The sequence below is a fragment of the Oncorhynchus clarkii genome, chromosome 33 (genome assembly GCF_045791955.1).
Source record: "Oncorhynchus clarkii lewisi isolate Uvic-CL-2024 chromosome 33, UVic_Ocla_1.0, whole genome shotgun sequence".
Taxonomy (NCBI): Eukaryota; Metazoa; Chordata; class Actinopteri; order Salmoniformes; family Salmonidae; genus Oncorhynchus; species Oncorhynchus clarkii.
In genome coordinates this window covers 39,351,483-39,368,142 of record NC_092179.1, presented here as the reverse complement: position 1 = coordinate 39,368,142, position 16,660 = coordinate 39,351,483, and the positions used below count along the sequence as shown (strand labels likewise).

Here is a 16,660-nt window from a genome sequence, read left to right as displayed (position 1 = left end):
TACCAGGTCAGACTAGTCACTAGACTCACTACCAGGTCAGACTAGTCACTAGACTCACTACCAGGTCAGACTAGTCACTAGACTCACTACCAGGTCAGTCTAGTCACTAGAAACTCACTACCAGGTCAGACTAGTCACTAGAAATCACTACCAGGTCAGACTAGTCACTAGAAACTCACTACCAGGTCAGACTAGTCACTAGACTCACTACCAGGTCAGACTTGTCACTAGAAACTCACTACCAGGTCAGACTAGTCACTAGACTCACTACCAGGTCAGACTAGTCACTAGAAACTCACTACCAGGTCAGACTAGTCACTAGACTCACTACCAGGTCAGACTAGTCACTAGAAACTCACTACCAGGTCAGACTAGTCACTAGACTCACTACCAGGTCAGACTAGTCACTAGACTCACTACCAGGTCAGACTAGTCACTAGACTCACTACCAGGTCAGACTAGTCACTAGAAACTCACTACCAGGTCAGACTAGTCACTAGAAATCACTACCAGGTCAGACTAGTCACTAGAAACTCACTACCAGGTCAGACTAGTCACTAGACTCACTACCAGGTCAGACTAGTCACTAGACTCACTACCAGGTCAGACTAGTCACTAGACTCACTACCAGGTCAGACTAGTCACTAGAAACTCACTACCAGGTCAGACTAGTCACTAGACTCACTACCAGGTCAGACTAGTCACTAGACTCACTACCAGGTCAGACTAGTCACTAGACTCACTACCAGGTCAGACTAGTCACTAGACTCACTACCAGGTCAGACTAGTCACTAGAAACTTCCTAGTAAAATCCATAGAGAATGACATGTACAATATGCCCCTGCATTCAGAATGTGTAGAGAGAAGTTTCAGGTTGTTTTGGGGGAAATGTTCTTTCATGCTAACTTCAATACTCTGTGTATATCTAGCTCCTTCTCTCCTATAAATGTTTAGCGTGAACGCTATTAGTGGACTTCCTGTGTTCCTGAGCTGCCTCCCCACCAGACCCTTCCCTAGGCGATAAGGTGATTACCTCCTCGCTCGGCAGACATCTTGTTTTCTCTGCAACATCCTGTTGCTTCGTTCAGGCAGGGGATTGTCTGTTCCCCCTGTCCTGCTGCTTCCACACACACACACACACACACACACACACACACACACACACACACACACACACACACACACACACACACACACACACACACACACACACACACACACACACACACACACACACACACACACACACACACACACACACACACACACAACCTTTCAGACCCTGAATTTGCATGGTTAGAGTCCTTCTTCTCTCCCTCCAGAAACCATTACTGTCCTGTCTGTAGACTAGAGTCTGTCTCCACAAACCATCACTGTCCTGTCTGTAGACTAGAGTCTGTCTCCACAAACCATTACTGTCCTGTCTATAGACTAGACAAACCATTACTGTCCTGTCTGTAGACTAGAGTCTGTCTCCACAAACCATTACTGTCCTGTCTATAGACTAGACAAACCATTACTGTCCTGTCTGTAGACTAGCGTCTGTCTCCACAAACCATTACTGTCCTGTCTATAGACTAGACGAACCATTACTGTCCTGTCTGTAGACTAGAGTCTGTCTCCACAAACCATTACTGTCCGGTCTATAGACTAGACAAACCATTACTGTCCTGTCTGTAGACTAGAGTCTGTCTCCACAAACCATTACTGTCCGGTCTATAGACTAGACAAACCATTACTGTCCTGTCTATAGACTAGACAAACCATTACTGTCCTGTCTGTAGACTAGACAAACCATTACTGTCCTGTCTGTAGACTAGAGTCTGTCTCCACAAACCATTACTGTCCTGTCTGTAGACTAGACAAACCATCACTGTCCTGTCTGTAGACTAGACAAACCATTACAATCTTGTCTGTAGACCAGAGTCTGTCTCCATACAGCAGGTGTTCCCTACATTACACTGTAATCAGCTGGTAGAACTGGTTTATTACTCTGTCTGCACTCCAACCCGATGGTCATTTCACTTCTAAACGTCCTCTATTCGCCTGGGGAGGTGTCCCAAATGTCACCCTATTCCCTACATAGTGCACCACTGTCGTGTGTATACTTTATAGTGCGCTATAAAGGGCATAGGGTGCCACTTCAGACGCACCTAGAGGTCACTGTGTGATAATTCATCACAACGTATCAGAGGACAGTACTAGAGACTGGTCTCCTAGAGGTCACTGTGTGATAATTCATCACAACGTATCAGAGGACAGTACTAGAGACTGGTCTCCTAGAGGTCACTGTGTGATAATTCATCACAACGTATCAGAGGACAGTACTAGAGACTGGTCTCCTAGAGGTCACTGTGTGATAATTCATCACAACGTATCAGAGGACAGTACTAGAGACTGGTCTCCTAGAGGTCATTGTGTGATAATTCATCACAACGTATCAGAGGACAGTAATAGAGACTGGTCTCCTAGAGGTCACTGTGTGATAATTCATCACAACGTATCAGAGGACAGTACTAGAGACTGGTCTCCTAGAGGTCACTGTGTGATAATTCATCACAACGTATCAGAGGACAGTACTAGAGACTGGTCTCCTAGAGGTCATTGTGTGATAATTCATCACAACGTATCAGAGGACAGTACTAGAGACTGGTCTCCTAGAGGTCACTGTGTGATAATTCATCACAACGTATCAGAGGACAGTACTAGAGACTGGTCTCCTAGAGGTCACTGTGTGATAATTCATCACAACGTATCAGAGGACAGTACTAGAGACTGGTCTCCTAGAGGTCACTATGTGATAATTCATCACAACGTATCAGAGGACAGTAATAGAGACTGGTCTCCTAGAGGTCATTGTGTGATAATTCATCACAACGTATCAGAGGACAGTAATAGAGACTGGTCTCCTAGAGGTCACTGTGTGATAATTCATCACAACGTATCAGAGGACAGTACTAGAGACTGGTCTCCTAGAGGTCACTATGTGATAATTCATCACAACGTATCAGAGGACAGTAATAGAGACTGGTCTCCTAGAGGTCACTGTGTGATAATTCATCACAACGTATCAGAGGACAGTAATAGAGACTGGTCTCCTAGAGGTGTTGACTGTCCAGTTCCAGGGGACTGACTGTCCCCTTAACCCAGAGGACTAGTACCAGCTCTGTCCTGTCTCTGTTCCAGGGGACTGACTGTCCCCTTAACCCAGAGGACTAGTACCAGCTCTGTCCTGTCTCTGTTCCAGGGGACTGACTGTCCCCTTAACCCAGAGGACTGCTACCAGCTCTGTCCTGTCTCTGTTCAAGGGGACTGACTGTTCCCTTAACCCAGAGGACTGGTACTAGCGCTGTCCTGCCTCTGTTCCAGGGGACTGACTGTCCCCTTAACCCAGAGGACTAGTACCAGCTCTGTCCTGTCTCTGTTCCAGGGGACTGACTGTCCCCTTAACCCAGAGGACTGGTACCATCAGTACTAGAGACTGGTCTTAACCCAGAGGACTGGTACCATCAGTACTAGAGACTGGTCTCCTAGAGGTGTTGTATTGTGAGGGGAGAACAAGCGTTCTGCTACTTGGCTTTCCTTTAACAGACCCTGGTGGATTTGCTTGTTGTTCGGACCAGATGGCAGATCCCTGGATAGAGAGAACGGTGTAGCACAAACAGCCTGCTAGCTCCTACTAACTGTACTGTAGCTATGATACCAATACACACTGTGGCAGGGAATGACTTTTAACGAAACACATCGGCTTGTTGTACGTCTGTCTGTCTCTTTCTAACTTTGACCCGTGCCCTGGAACAGTGACAGGACAGAGCTGGTACTAGTCCTCTGGGTTAAGGGGACAGTCAGTCCCCTGGAACAGAGACAGGACAGAGCTGGTACTTGTCCTCTGGGTTAAGGGGACAGTCAGTCCCCTGGAACAGAGACAGGAGAGAGCTGGTACTAGTCCCCTGGAACAGAGACAGGACAGAGCTGGTACTAGTCCTCTAGGTTAAGGGGACAGTCAGTCCCCTGGAACAGAGACAGAACAGAGCTGGTACTAGTCCTCTGGGTTAAGGGGACTGTCAGTCCCCTGGAACAGAGACAGGACAGAGCTGGTACCAGTCCTCTGGGTTAAGGGGACAGTCAGTCCCCTGGAACAGAGACAGGACAGAGCTGGTACTAGTCCTCTGGGTTAAGGGGACAGTCAGTCCCCTGGAACAGAGACAGAACAGAGCTGGTACTAGTCCTCTGGGTTAAGGGGACAGTCAGTTCCCCGGAACAGAGACAGGACAGAGCTGGTACCAGTCCTCTGGGTTAAGGGGACAGTCAGTCTCCTGGAACAGACAGGACAGAGCTGGTAACAGTCCTCTGGGTTAAGTGGACAGTCAGTCCCCTGGAACAGAGACAGAACAGAGCTGGTACTAGTCCTCTGGGTTAAGGGGACAGTCAGTCCCCTGGAACAGAGACAGGACAGAGCTGGTACCAGTCCTCTGGGTTAAGGGGACAGTCAGTCCCCTGGAACAGAGACAGGACAGAGCTGGTACCAGTCCTCTGGGTTAAGGGGACAGTCAGTCCCCTGGAACAGAGACAGGACAGAGCTGGTACTAGTCCTCTGGGTTAAGGGGACAGTCAGTCTCCTGGAACAGAGACAGGACAGAGCTGGTACCAGTCCTCTGGGTTAAGGGGACAGTCAGTCCCCTGGAACAGAGACAGGAGAGAGCTGGTACTAGTCCCCTGGAACAGAGACAGGACAGAGCTGGTACTAGTCCTCTAGGTTAAGGGGACAGTCAGTCCCCTGGAACAGAGACAGAACAGAGCTGGTACTAGTCCTCTGGGTTAAGGGGACTGTCAGTCCCCTGGAACAGAGACAGGACAGAGCTGGTACCAGTCCTCTGGGTTAAGGGGACAGTCAGTCCCCTGGAACAGAGACAGGACAGAGCTGGTACTAGTCCTCTGGGTTAAGGGGACAGTCAGTCCCCTGGAACAGAGGCAGGACAGAGCTGGTACTAGTCCTCTGGGTTAAGGGGACAGTCAGTTCCCCGGAACAGAGACAGGACAGAGCTGGTACCAGTCCTCTGGGTTAAGGGGACAGTCAGTCTCCTGGAACAGAGACAGGACAGAGCTGGTAACAGTCCTCTGGGTTAAGTGGACAGTCAGTCCCCTGGAACAGAGACAGAACAGAGCTGGTACTAGTCCTCTGGGTTAAGGGGACAGTCAGTCCCCTGGAACAGAGACAGGACAGAGCTGGTACCAGTCCTCTGGGTTAAGGGGACAGTCAGTCCCCTGGAACAGAGACAGGACAGAGCTGGTACCAGTCCTCTGGGTTAAGGGGACAGTCAGTCCCCTGGAACAGAGACAGGACAGAGCTGGTACCAGTCCTCTGGGTTAAGGGGACAGTCAGTCTCCTGGAACAGAGACAGGACAGAGCTGGTAACAGTCCTCTGGGTTAAGGGGACAGTCAGTCCCCTGGAACAGAGACAGGACAGAGCTGGTACCAGTCCTCTGGGTTAAGGGGACAGTCAGTCCCCTGGAACAGAGACAGGACAGAGCTGGTACTAGTCCTCTGGGTTAAGGGGACAGTCAGTCTCCTGGAACAGAGACAGGACAGAGCTGGTAACAGTCCTCTGGGTTAAGGGGACAGTCAGTCCCAGCATGTCCTTGATGTAAATGCACAGGCTTACATTGTGTCTTTTTAAAGCACCACGGTCATAAACTATAGACCCCTTCTGAAATGTTCAGCATGTCACCCTGTTCCTGATGTCTGTATGTTGTCAGCTGGTCTCTGTACTACAGAACAGGGTTGAGAGGTGGTTGTCAGCTGGTCTCTGTACTACAGAACAGGGTTGAGAGGTGGTTGTCAGCTGGTCTCTGTACTACAGAACAGGGTTGAGGTGGTTGTCAGCTGGTCTCTGTACTACAGAACAGGGTTGAGGTGGTTGTCAGCTGGTCTCTGTACTACAGAACAGGGTTGAGAGGTGGTTGTCAGCTGGTCTCTGTACTACAGAACAGGGTTGAGATGTGGTTGTCAGCTGGTCTCTGTACTACAGAACAGGGTTGAGGTGGTTGTCAACTGGTCTCTGTACTACAGAACAGGGTTGAGAGGTGGTTGTCAGCTGGTCTCTGTACTACAGAACAGGGTTGAGAGGTGGTTGTCAGCTGGTCTCTGTACTACAGAACAGGGTTGAGAGGTGATTGTCAGCTGGTCTCTGTACTACAGAACAGGGTTGAGAGGTGGTTGTCAGCTGGTATCTGTACTACAGAACAGGGTTGAGAGGTGATTGTCAGCTGGTCTCTGTACTACAGAACAGGGTTGAGAGGTGGTTGTCAGCTGGTCTCTGTACTACAGAACAGGGTTGAGGTGGTTGTCAGCTGGTCTCTGTACTACAGAACAGGGTTGAGAGGTGGTTGTCAGCTGGTCTCTGTACTACAGAACAGGGTTGAGGTGGTTGTCAGCTGGTCTCTGTACTACAGAACAGGGTTGAGAGGTGGTTGTCAGCTGGTCTCTGTACTACAGAACAGGATTGAGAGGTGGGGGAGCTGTATGCTTCCACTATGTCAACTAGAGTTGTTCCACCATGTCAACTAGAGTTATTCCACCATGTCAACTAGAGTTATTCCACCATGTCAACTAGAGTTATTCCACCATGTCAATTAGAGTTATTCCACTATGTCAACTAGAGTTATTCCACCATGTTAACTAGAGTTATTCCACCATGTCAACTAGTTATTCCACCATGTTAACTAGAGTTATTCCTCCATGTCAACTATAGTTATTCCACCATGTCAACTAGTTATTCCTCCATGTCAACCAGAGTTATTCCACCATGTCAACTAGAGTTATTCCACCAAGTCAACTAGAGTTATTCCTCCATGTCAACTAGAGTTATTCCACCATGTCAACTAGAGTTATTACACCATGTTAACGAGTTATTCCTCCATGTCAACCAGAGTTATCCCACCATGTCAACGAGTTATTCCTCCATGTCAACCAGAGTTATTCCACCATGTCAACTAGAGTTATTCCACCAAGTCAACTAGTTATTCCTCCATGTCAACCAGAGTTACTCCACCATGTCAACTAGTTATTCCTCCATGTCAACCAGAGTTATTCCACCATGTCAACTAGAGTTATTCCACCAAGTCAACTAGTTATTCCTCCATGTCAACCAGAGTTATTCCACCATGTCAACTAGTTATTCCTCCATGTCAACCAGAGTTATTCCACCATGTCAACTAGAGTTATTCCACCATGTCAACTAGAGTTATTCCACCAAGTCAACTAGTTATTCCACCATGTCAACTAGAGTTATTCCACCAAGTCAACTAGAGTTATTCCACCATGTCAACTAGAGTTATTCCACCAAGTCAACTAGAGTTATTCCTCCATGTCAACTAGAGTTATTCCACCATGTCAACTAGAGTTATTCCACCATGTCAACTAGAGTTATTCCACCATGTCAATTAGAGTTATTCCAACAAGTCAACTAGAGTTATTTCACCATGTCAACTAGAGTTATTCCACTATGTCAACTAGAGTTGTTCCACCATGTCAACTAGAGTTATTCCACCATGTCAGCTAGAGTTATTCCTCCATGTCAACTAGAGTTATTCCACCATGTCAACTAGAGTTATTCCACCAAGTCAACTAGAGTTATTCCACCATACTTATACAACACTTACTAAAATAGTTATCTACACACAGTCACATCATGTTCAACTAGTGTGTCTGTGAAATGATCAGCCATGTAGTGTTTGTTGCCTCTGAGACAATCTACAGTGTGTGTGTGTGTGTGTGTGTGTGTGTGTGTGTGTGTGTGTGTGTGTGTGTGTGTGTGTGTGTGTGTGTGTGTGTGTGTGCGTGTGTGTGTGTGTGTGTGTGTGTGTGTGTGTGTGTCTAAATAGCTGTTCTAAATGCTGTCATTTTAACACTTGTCCTGTGTCTTGGTTGGATAACAGGGACATGATGTGGACAGGAATTGGGGGGCAGGTCAGGGAGAGGGTAGAGAGGACGACAGCTGCAGATTACAGGATACCACTGGTCTGTAGTCCAAACCACACACACAAACCACACACACAAACCACACGTGTTCAGTCCCTCCCTGTTTCAGTCCGTTTGGGGCACGATGAACAAGACCCAGCTCTCTGCAGACGGCCGGGGGTACCTCAGTCATTTATCACCCGCCCTCACCACCCCTAGTGTCCCAACTAAGAGAGCGATAATATCTGACTGCAAATATGTCTCAAATAGCTGCCTATTCTCATATAGAGCCGATGGGCTTTGGTCACAGCTAGGGCACTAGATAGGGAATAGGGGGCCGTTTGGGAGGAGGAGAGCTGTGTTTTGCTCCCAGCGTTGTGTTCCACTAAGAGGCCTTGCTTCAACACCTCTCTGTACTGTAGAGGTTCTGGTTCCGGAACAGATGTCTACACCACCTCTCTGTACTGTAGAGGTTCTGGTTCCACAACAGACGTCTTCACCACCTCTCTGTACTGTAGAGGTTCTGGTTCCACAACAGATGTCTACACCACCTTTCTGTACTGTAGAGGTTCTGGTTCCGGAACAGACGTCTTCAACACCTCTCTGTACTGTAGAGGTTCTAGTTCCGGAACAGATGTCTACACCACCTCTCTGTACTGTAGAGGTTCTGGTTCCGGAACAGATGTCTACACCACCTTTCTGTACTGTAGAGGTTCTGGTTCCGGAACAGATGTGTTTGTGTCAACACTAATGAGGTTAGTTCAGGTCGGGACAAACAGGAGAAGAAACAGAACAGTAAATAACTGAGTGGACAGAGAGCTAGCAACCTTGACAGCATTAGATGGGCCAATTCTACCACTAATAACACCTGAACATGTGACCTTATTGTGTCTCTGTCCTCCTCCTCCTCTCTGGATAACAATGACTGTCTGGAACACATGGAGCAACTGTTATTGCCAGTGACCTGCCTGGAATGGGCACCGGGACTACTAGAACAGGAGACAGGCCCTGACAGGGAGCGTAGCTACTGGAATAGACACCAGGACTACTAGAACAGGAGACAGCCCTAACAGGGAGCGTAGCTACTGGAATAGACACCAGGACTACTAGAACAGGAGACAGCCCTAACAGGGAGCGTAGCTACTGGAATAGACACCAGGACTACTAGAACAAAGGACAGGCCTGACAGGGAGCGTAGCTACTGGAATAGACACCAGGACTACTAGAACAGGAGACAGCCCTAACAGGGAGCGTAGCTACTGGAATGGACACCAGGACTACTAGAACAAAGGACAGGCCTGACAGGGAGCGTAGCTACTGGAATAGACACCAGGACTACTAGAACAGGAGACAGGCCCTGACAGGGAGCGTAGCTACTGGAATGGACACCAGGACTACTAGAACAGGAGACAGCCCTAACAGGGAGCGTAGCTACTGGAATAGACACCAGGACTACTAGAACAGGAGACAGCCCTAACAGGGAGCGTAGCTACTGGAATAGACACCAGGACTACTAGAACAGGAGACAGCCCTAACAGGGAGCGTAGCTACTGGAATAGACACCAGGACTACTAGAACAAAGGACAGGCCTGACAGGGAGCGTAGCTACTGGAATAGACACCAGGACTACTAGAACAGGAGACAGCCCTAACAGGGAGCGTAGCTACTGGAATGGACACCAGGACTACTAGAACAGGAGACAGGCCCTGACAGGGAGCGTAGCTACTGGAATGGACACCAGGACTACTAGAACAGGAGACAGGCCCTGACAGGGAGCGTAGCTACTGGAATGGGCACCAGGACTACTAGAACAAAGGACAGGCCTGACAGGGAGCGTAGCTACTGGAATAGACACCAGGACTACTAGAACAGGAGACAGCCCTGACAGGGAGCGTAGCTACTGGAATAGACACCAGGACTACTAGAACAGGAGACAGGCCCTGACAGGGAGCGTAGCTACTGGAATAGACACCAGGACTACTAGAACAGGAGACAGGCCCTGACAGGGAGCGTAGCTACTGGAATAGACACCAGGACTACTAGAACAGGAGACAGCCCTGACAGGGAGCGTAGCTACTGGAATAGACACCAGGACTACTAGAACAGGAGACAGCCCTGACAGGGAGCGTAGCTACTGGAATAGACACCAGGACTACTAGAACAGGAGACAGGCCCTGACAGGGAGCGTAGCTACTGGAATAGACACCAGGACTACTAGAACAGGAGACAGGCCCTGACAGGGAGCGTAGCTACTGGAATAGACACCAGGACTACTAGAACAAAGGACAGGCCTGACAGGGAGCGTAGCTACTGGAATGGACACCAGGACTACTAGAACAGGAGACAGGCCCTGACAGGGAGCGTAGCTACTGGAATAGACACCAGGACTACTAGAACAGGAGACAGCCCTGACAGGGAGCGTAGCTACTGGAATAGACACCAGGACTACTAGAACAGGAAACAGGCTTGACAGGGAGCGTAGCTACTGGAATGGGCACCAGGACTACTAGAACAAAGGACAGGCCTGACAGGGAGCGTAGCTACTGGAATAGACACCAGGACTACTAGAACAAAGGACAGGCCTGACAGGGAGCGTAGCTACTGGAATAGACACCAGGACTACTAGAACAGGAGACAGGCCCTGACAGGGAGCGTAGCTACTGGAATAGACACCAGGACTACTAGAACAGGAGACAGGCCCTGACAGGGAGCGTAGCTACTGGAATAGACACCAGGACTACTAGAACAGGAGACAGGCCCTGACAGGGAGCGTAGCTACTGGAATAGACACCAGGACTACTAGAACAGGAGACAGGCCCTGACAGGGAGCGTAGCTACTGGAATAGACACCAGGACTACTAGAACAGGAGACAGCCCTAACAGGGAGCGTAGCTACTGGAATAGACACCAGGACTACTAGAACAGGAGACAGGCCCTGACAGGGAGCGTAGCTACAATGACATGATTCCAACTACCAGTGTAGCTGCGGTAAGTTGCAGAATTCTTCGTTAGACTACTGATTGATAGACTACATTGTCTCACAATTGTATTGGGAAAGACACCAATTTCCCTCCTCCCCAGTGAAAGTTAGTTATGCAGATTCGGTCAAATCTATATTCAAATCTATCTACTTGTTTTTTGGATGACTAGAGGTAAATAGTTGAGTAAATCAGAAAGCGAAATTGTGAATTTATGATACAGTCTACACATTGTGTGACCAGATACAACACCTAACACTGTCTGAACCTGACAATTAACAGATTAGATTAAATAGTATCAGTACTTAGAGAACAGTGGAGTTAGACACATGACCATTGATTATACCTGTCCTGAGCACAGACACAGAGACTGGTGAGAATTATGTCTGTTCCTCACAGCACAAACACTGGTGAGAATTATGTCTGTTCCTCACAGCACAGAGACTGGTGAGGAATATGTCTGTTCCTCACAGCACAGACACTGGTGAGAAATATATCCGTGGTTTATTTACAACTTAACAACATTGTCCCTGGGGCTATTTCAGGAAGGACCAATATAAATCTTCCTCATTTTGATTTGAACTTCCTGGTCAGGTTTTATTTTCCTTAAATCATAGTTGAAGATAAACACAAGGGCCCAATAAAATCCTCTGTCAGGAGAAAGCTGCTGAGCTGCTGAGCTCGTCCTTCTGGCCGAGTCTATATTTATATCTATTTGAAGGAAGGTCTAAATAAAGGCCTGGAAACTCCTCCTTCATTTAACTGGAGTCCAAATCCTCCATTACTTCAGGACACGCTTTTATAGAGCCTGCTGGACCAACTATCCACCAGTATTTAAACATTACAATATCATTTCATGTTTACATGTGGGTCATGTTTACACCCCCCCCCCCCCCCCCCCCCAACATATGGCCCTTATAGTCTCGATTGATAAAATAAAGACTTATCTGTCTGAGATCACGTGTAAACATCGGGTAGGCTATAAAGTCAGTCGGCTAACGTAGCTACACTGTACACAGTACGAGTTGTTTCAACCTCCACAAGACACATAGCCTCTGCTTACCTGAGTATCTCTGTCAACGTGATTATCGTAACAATAAATAAAACGGTATCTTTTTCTACAGCACGCAAACTCATATTAAATCTCAACCTTCTATTTCCCTGAATCCCCGTGCGTTCCAAACCGAGCACACACACACACACACACACACACACACACACACACACACTAGCCATGGCTTCGAGACAAGACTCATTTTATACCAGTCTGACAACATGCTAAACATCGTAACTAACTGTCAACTCAACAACGCTGTAGGCATGCACAACAACAACAACAACAACAAATCCTAAATATGGTGCATTGGGATTTTGCAAGTTGCAACTGTATCACTGAGTAGTCTAACTAACGTTAAAGCTCCAAGTTTGAAATCTAGCCTATGCCGCCTGCTACGATCATCGTAAAAGTTACAGCACCGTAAAGAACGAATACCATGTACCCTTCCACGGTCATAAACAAAACTATAAGCACACGTGACATAGGCTACTACCGTACGTGTTATCTAGGATCACACGATATAGCTTGATATCTATGTATTGTCTGCTGTACCCTACACGTGCTAATGCCCTATAATGTACACCTCACGTGACAGTGTGGCAGGACAACTTGTTACGTGGTTGTATTTCGTTGAGCTGAATCTAAACCAAACCGCGGCGCTACGTTGTAACAACCATGTAACGACACAACCCTCCCTGCTCGCAACCAAACATGTTTTTATTAGACACCATTTCCGGTCTCCATAGCCTATAGATAAGCGATGCACGGTGTAAATGAAACTACTGTATCCCATTGCAATAGGCAGCAGGTCCACACTATTATTATTATTATTATTAAAAGAAGAAGCCGATGTTTAGTCCTCAGTAAACCCACAAGCAAGCATGGCTCCGCAGGTTACGTACCGTGAGCGACTTGATATTCCTGAGGGGTGGTAGTGTGACCGGCGATGGCGGGTCTGTCGCTGCTCCGGCCCGGGGACCCCCGACTCCGATTCCGGGGGAAGACTGTAGCTGGCAGATCTCACCCCCTTTGCCTGCAGATCGTACAAAATGACACAGGAAATGAGGTTAATCTGAATGGGCCTATTTACCCACATAGGCCACCTCAGAGTTATCAGGCTGTAGAGCAGGCTATGGACTCTGTCTTAATCCATTTTAAGGATAGTAATTTAAGCAGGCATTTAGGGGGTCATTGTAGGTGGAAATCCTTCTTGCGACAATGGCTTCGGCAAAACAGGTAGGTTAATTCCACATTATGTGTGCTTGGAACAACAGATGACCGCCAGAGTGTAGGCTATCCTGGTTGTAAGATCCGTTTGCGCCCCATAGTCGTGTAGCGTATAGAGATCGTAAAAAAACAACACAGAAACCAGTGGGCATATGATTCCGTCGTAAACCTGTGTTCTCTCTTGACACACATACTGTCATATGGGATAAATAACACACCAGCATTTGACTTTGGTTTTGCAAACAGCCCACTTCAGGCTTTAGAGAAAGAAAGAAAAAAAATCCCCGAATGTATCGCCATTAACTACTCAAAACATTATTTTAGCAAAGGCTCCCCCCCTCTTCAACAGACCAGGGAAAACCCGAAGCAAGACTCGGCGTAAACGTGTAATAAACTTGTTACAAAGGACCCGACAAAAAAGGCATGAAATCCATCAACAATATTCCTCCGGCGGTCAAAGGGAGTTTAACCGTATTGTTTAGCCCGTTCGGCTCCATATTGTTGTTCCTTACCAGTTGGGTAGACGGCAGCGCACGGCTTCTTGGATAACATGGCCGCTGGAGAGTCACACACAGAAAAACCCACTTTCAGAATCTCCCCTCCTCCCACTCGACTGTGTGATCACCAATTTCGCTACTCCAATCAGCTACATCCAGTCTTGCATTCGCAACGTGCAACTCTGCAAAACTGGGAAGTCTTCCATCAACACCAGCTGAAATGTTGCTTCTGCTGCCACCATCGCTTGGACATACAACCCCAAAACACGAACCTATAGATATAAAAAATAAAATATCCCACGCTAGGCTACTGTAGATCAATACAACAACAAACAAAAACTCCGTGTTTTTTTTCCTTCAACACAAGCAACATTCTAACGTTAGATGCAGCAGGAGCGGCATCATTCTCTCTCACCTACACTGCAAATACATAGTCGGTCAACACGTTTGGGTGTTGCCTTCTTCCTTATCTATCGTCCTTGCACTCATCCACCTCGCTCTCTCTCTCTCTCTCTCTCACTCACGCACTAATGAGCGTGAGACGTGGTTGGATCGGTTGCTAAGCTGGCGACGCACCACCAGCCTATGTTCCAGCAGGAACCGACAGACAGCCTACATTAAGGAAGTCCTCTTGGTCACTTGGTGATCACGAACCCAAACCCAACCGGTCCATTAATTAATATAACGTGATAGGAAGATCTATAAGGACTTTTCTGACTTGCAACGATCCAAACAACTAAAACAGAACTTTTACCTTAACCCTAAACCTTAAACAAACACTTGACCACCCCGCTAACCACATTCTTATCATATTCTGAAATTAAATATTGGCTTGCACGTCAGAATAGTCTGTATAGCCCTATACACACACATATGATACTCTACTGCACTGTGGTGCCCCACTTTGGTGCCCCACTGAACCACTATGTGTCTAACGAGCCCATCATGAGGCCTCCAGGAAACACACTATGGGACTTCAACATGCATTCTCTTCAGACAATAGCAACTGAAATCCCTATTGTACATTACTTGAACAATGAGCTTTTAGCACACAGACTCTCTCATTAGTGTTTGAGTTGCAGGTATTTCAAAGGGGTACAACTACGTTTCGTCTGTTACAGATTCACGACATTGGATTTACACATTAACGTTCATCAACTTTACTAAACCGTTGTGTTATTCGTTCTCACAGGACTACAGCTATCCCTTCTATTGGTTGGTACTGATACTGACCTGTCTTCTATTGGTTGGTACTGATACTGACCTGTCTTCTATTGGTTGGTGCTGATACTGACCTGTCTTCTATTGGTTGGTACTGATACTGACCTGTCTTCTATTGGTTGGTACTGATACTAACCTGTCTTTTATTGGTTGGTAGTGATACTGACCTGTCTTCCATTGGTTGGTACTGATACTGACCTGTCTTCTATTGGTTGGTGCTGATACTGACCTGTCTTCTATTGGTTGGTAGTGATACTGACCTGTCTTCTATTGGTTGGTACTGATACTAACCTGTCTTTTATTGGTTGGTAGTGATACTGACCTGTCTTCTATTGGTTGGTACTGATACTGACCTGTCTTCTATTGGTTGGTACTGATACTGACCTGTCTTCTATTGGTTGGTAGTGATACTGACCTGTCTTCTATTGGTTGGTACTGATACTAACCTGTCTTCTATTGGTTGGTACTGATACTAACCTGTCTTCTATTGGTTGGTACTGATACTGACCTGTCTTCTATTGGTTGGTACTGATACTAACCTGTCTTCTATTGGTTGGTACTGATACTGACCTGTCTTCTATTGGTTGGTAGTGATACTGACCTGTCTTCTATTGGTTGGTACTGATACTGACCTGTCTTCTATTGGTTGGTAGTGATACTGACCTGTCTTCTATTGGTTGGTACTGATACTAACCTGTCTTCTATTGGTTGGTACTGATACTGACCTGTATTTTATTGGTTGGTGCTGATACTAACCTGTCTTCTATTGGTTGGTACTGATACCGACCTGTCTTCCATTGGTTGGTACTGATACGGACCTGTCTTCTATTGGTTGGTAGTGATACTGACCTGTCTTCTATTGGTTGGTACTGATACTGACCTGTCTTCCATTGGTTGGTACTGATGCTGGCCTGTCTTCTATTGGTTGGTACTGATACTAACCTGTCTTCTATTGGTTGGTACTGATACTAACCTGTCTTTTATTGGTTGGTACTGATACTAACCTGTCTTCTATTGGTTGGTACTGATACTGACCTGTCTTCTATTGGTTGGTACTGATACTAACCTGTCTTCTATTGGTTGGTACTGATACTAACCTGTCTTCTATTGTTTGGTACTGATACTGACCTGTCTTCCATTGGTTGGTACTGATACTAACCTGTCTTCTATTGGTTGGTACTGATACCGACCTGTCTTCTATTCTCGAGAACTTTCTTATTCATGTTTGCGTTTCCTTTTTGGTGATATAGTATAATTGCACTGTTAAGGAAGAGCTCACCAGCAAGCATTTCACTGGACTGTTTAGTTCTGTTGTATCCTGTGGGTCACGTGACAAATAAACTCTGATTTGAGTTGGAGCTAGAGTGCAATTTAAGTGCAAACCGTTTACAAACCGTTTACAAACCTACACTATTAGTACTGAATTAGTGCTGTGTTTGTTTAGCAACCTACCTTGAAAATACGGCATGGAGTCTGTCTGTCAGGCTGCAAACTATTGCAATATTCCCCAAGTGAAGTGTGGATGGAAGCTGGGTGGACGACTGTACCGACTACTAGAAGGGTTTAGCTCCTTCAACGTCTGTCTACTCCCCCAGTCTTAGCCCTGACCATACAGGAGTCAGGATTCAGGAGTGAAGTCACACACACACACACAACGTCTGTCTACTCCCCCAGTCTCAGCCCTGACCATACAGGAGTCAGGATTCAGGAGTCAAGACAC

The 16,660-nt window shown here is 47.0% G+C and overlaps 1 pseudogene; it reads right to left on the bottom strand.

The window, feature by feature from the left end:
- Positions 1 to 14,161, bottom strand: part of LOC139392858 (dual specificity tyrosine-phosphorylation-regulated kinase 2-like) — a 22,005-nt pseudogene extending 7,844 nt beyond the window's left edge.
- Positions 14,162 to 16,660: the final 2,499 nt, after the last annotated feature.